The 4,162-nt window shown below is 40.3% G+C and overlaps 1 non-coding gene across 1 annotated transcript; it reads right to left on the minus strand.

Annotated features, from left to right (window-relative positions):
* Positions 1-2,266: 2,266 nt before the first annotated feature.
* Positions 2,267-2,356, minus strand: Trnay-gua. Its single transcript is given in 2 exon segments — positions 2,267-2,302; positions 2,320-2,356. It is a non-coding gene; the product is annotated as a tRNA-Tyr (tRNA).
* Positions 2,357-4,162: the final 1,806 nt, after the last annotated feature.

The following is a 4,162-nucleotide window of genomic DNA, read 5'->3' on the forward strand; positions in this document are numbered from 1 at the left end:
ATACTTTTATCCGCATACAAAGATAGTTGCCATTTATTATAAGTGGAATTTTTGACCAAATCTTTCTGCACTTCCTTACGATCGGCCAACAATGATACTTTCATGTACACAATAGGTTCGTCAGTGCTGCCAATCCTATCTAATAAATCGTTAAAGTATATTTACAACGTTGGGGACCTATCACGTGATATTTAGAGAGAGAGAGAGTTTCGAAGCCGCTTATTTCATCAATTAGCTTGTTATTCTGCCTCATTAGTTTGGGTAGACTGCATAAAATCCTTCCCATCACATAAATATCTGAGGTGGTCACCAGAAATAGACCTTGAGATCAGTAAACAGCAATGTCAGCTATTAACTACAGAGTAAGCTCCTCACATGGCGAGAACAATAAAGCTGAATGTTAAAGATTGTAGTTCTCATTTATCTGTTTTGCTCTTAATCACACCAAGTTGTTGCTGCTGTCACTAACAGGCACACACTTTGGGCTTTACGAGATCGCATTTTAGGGAGAAACAAAACCTGGTGTTTATCGTATTCTCTAGGGGCGGCCGCGAGAGGTACCAGAACCCGTTGTCTCACTGCCTCGTTAACATCAGACTTCAGTCGTAATTCAGTTGCTCCCCCTCCGTAGTTTATGTCTCTGAAAAGGTCTCTGAAAAGAAAGACTAACCAGCGACAGGTAGCTTTGCTCTTTAACCGCTCTGACAGAACAAGGAAGAGCACTGACCCACACCATCCTGTGCACAGACTCACTGTCGAAAAAATTAGCACCTCGTTAATGTCACGTGACAAAATGACGCTCATTGTCCTCAAGCAGACGACATAAACGGACGAAGGTCTCATACCGAAATAACGTTCCACGTCCTCAGAACATCATCAATGACTGTCGCAAATGAAATGCTTATAAATGCGTTCATATTTCAATTTAATTAGTTGAGGTCAGCGACACTATCATGAAATTTACGCAACAATTATATTCAGATAATGGATAAAATGAATAAACATACGTGTAGAGTAAAGTTTCATCCTCTGCATAAAATTGGGATGCTAATGGACAGAATAGAAATTAACCTTGTGAAATCTTAATAAATTTTTCTTCCAATAAATGATAATTTCATTAAGACCGAGCGAGGTAGCGCAGTGGTTAGACACTGGACTCGCATTCGGGAGGACGACGGTTCAATCCCGCGTCCGGCCATCCTGATTTAGGTTTTCCGTGATTTCCCTAAATCGCTCCAGGCAAATGCTGGGATGGTTCCTTTCAAAGGGCACGGCAGACTTCCTTCCGCATCCTTCCCTAATCCGATGAGACCGATGACCTCGCTGTCTGGTCTCCTTCCCCAAACAACCCAACCCAACCCCCCCCCCCCCCCCCATTAAGAGCAAAACATTTTAGCTGCAACAAATATCACATGATGCAAATATATGGGTAAAATAACACCGCCATGTGTATCAGTTTAGTAATTTACACCCAGCTCCATCTACTGCAACATCTGTAAAGCGACTCGCTTTGAGCGTAATAAAAGAAACCGCTTTCAAAGCCGCTGTTTAATCTAAAGAACATTCAAGGTACGATTTCAATCCCCAAATAGTAAGCAAGCTGTCAAAACTTATTTCCCAAATTATTTTGGCTGATAAAAAGCAACGGAAGCAGAAATATTGTGTAATTTTGTGGAGAAGATACCGTTATCGTTGGTAAAAATCACTTTTTTTAAGCCACTACTTCTTATAATATGTGACAATGGTAAAAAGCTGCGTTTGTTGTTAATGTTTCTATAGATTTCTTTCAGCCTGTCGACAATTTCACTTCATACAAGAACAAAAAATTTCTCGGCGAATTTCGTGGTTTACAAGTTTTTAGGTTAGCATTGATTAGTACATATAGGAATTTACAAGAAAGAAAATTTAACGTACCGTCGACAGCACACGGAATCAATGCTGAGACTGGGGAAGAAAATCAGCCGTGTTCCATTCACGGAAACAATTCCGGTATTTGCCTTAAACTACACGAGTGAGACAACGGAAAACCAAAACCTGGACGGCTAAATAGGAATTTAAACCGTCGTGCTTCCTAGTGACTTAACTACTGCGCCTCCTCACTCCGTGGAATTATCAAGAAATTACATAATTGTATAGAGAGAGCAGTTTCGTACGGAGCGTTGAAGAATATGCACCTACCTCGTTCTGCATACATCAACAGAGCTTGATACTTTTCTCGTGATATTTGTCCAGCGACGAGTTACAAAGTTGTAATTATTAAAATATTTCCTTCGGGCCGGATTTGAACCAGCGACCTATGGATATCTGCTAATGCAACCTCTACAGTCCACCGCTCTACCAACTGAGCTACCGAAGGAATGCGAAAATTTACCTTTTACTTATAGTATATATTAAAGGACCTGATTCTCTTGTAACGTTGGTAGTAACATCTAATGTACAGTTTCCCTTTTTTTCTGTTGCGGTATTCATTCAGCATAAATGTGACTGTTGCTTCGTCAAAGGCTTTGACGTCGCAAACTTGAAGAAATCGCGTTGCGGTTGTTTCTAAAGACACACTGAGCGACCTGCACTTCCATACTTTAGCGTTGTACTTCGTACGCAATTTAAGGGTATACCCGAAATTCTCGATGCCGATCTACATTAGTGAGGTGACCTTACTTTCTATATCCAACATCGAGACACGGTACAAGTTCTGATATTGCAAAAAGATCTTGATTACATTTAATAAACACAATGTATCACTTTTTTGTTACAAAATGTTCATTAACAATGTAAGTGGCTGATCTGTGGTGATAGTAAAATATCTTTGAGAAACAGCTCGCCAACTTAACAACTTAACTGACGCTAAAATGGCGTGAAGTACTTCCACAGGCAAACGGAAATTCAGTCATGCCTACTTAATGGACTACGTTATTGTTCTTATCTCAATAGCTTGGCTTTCCAAAATTAATTTTTTAATTCGTATGTCTTATTAGTTCATTCACCATGCCATCGGGGAAGAGACAGAGCCAAAAATCAATTTCATTTGCATCACTGTCAATATTCTTTGCAACTCCCGGAAGGCCGGAAATTTCCCGACTTCGCACACTGCGCGCTGGAGGCTGTGATGACCGTCTGAAATTATTTCCTATGTCAAGTAAATAAGAAATTATACCTGTATCTGACTCTACGTCTTCACTAGGAGACAATTCAGAGCCTGAATCATGTTCACCGTCTTCATGTGATGTCTCGTCACCTTCATTTTCTTCTAACTACTAAAACTGTTTCGTTCAAGCTCAGTCATTTCTTATTACAAGAACAACCAGAGTGAACTGTTTAGCAACTGCTAATTTTTTATTGCACTTCAGCTAATTAAATAAATCAGACAGCTTCTGCATCAACAACTGTTATGTAACTGGTATACCTTGGGTCATGATGACCGATCGGGCTTGATCCTGCCATTTTTCAACAATGGAATTGTGTGTATTTTTGATTTGTAAAGCTGAGAGATATTTAGAAAGGTACCATAATCACGGGATTTAGATCATAAAACATAAAAGAACTTCTTAAAGAAGGATCTAAAGGACAGCAGTAGCTGCATTCTGACCTGTGCCTATACCAGTTTGGATTAAGTATCAGCGTAATGTCTCTATAGCAAATATAAGTGAGTGGATAACCATCAGCTCTCTGGAATATAATGATTGTATTCTGTAACCTTCACAGTTTAGTTCCTGTGCCACGACACATCTCAAAACTGATCAAGTAATTTATGTCAAAAATGGTAGTTTTAGAGACTTGCCTTCCACGCCCCCCCCTCCTCCCCCCTCTGGAAAAAAATCTGCGGACGTCTATTGTCCAGTATTAGTTAATAAATTATTTAGTTATGAATGACGATGACGATATCTTTGCCCATCGGAAAAAAAACATGGGATTAGATGTTTAGTAAATGCTTTAAATGAGATGTGCCTCCTACTCATTGACTTGTATTATTGTTGAACTGATACAGGTTCACATCCATTACCACAAACAATCAACACGCGACGCGCGTGGTAGCCGCGCGGTCTGGGCCGCCTTGTCGCGGTCCGCGAGGCTCCCTCCGTCAGAGGCTCGAGTCCTCCCTCGGGCACTGGTGTGTGTTGTCCTTAGCGTAAGTTAGTTTAAGTTAGATTAAGTAGTGTGTAAG

Source organism: Schistocerca americana, chromosome 2 (genome assembly GCF_021461395.2).
Source record: "Schistocerca americana isolate TAMUIC-IGC-003095 chromosome 2, iqSchAmer2.1, whole genome shotgun sequence".
In the NCBI taxonomy this organism is placed as follows: domain Eukaryota; kingdom Metazoa; phylum Arthropoda; class Insecta; order Orthoptera; family Acrididae; genus Schistocerca; species Schistocerca americana.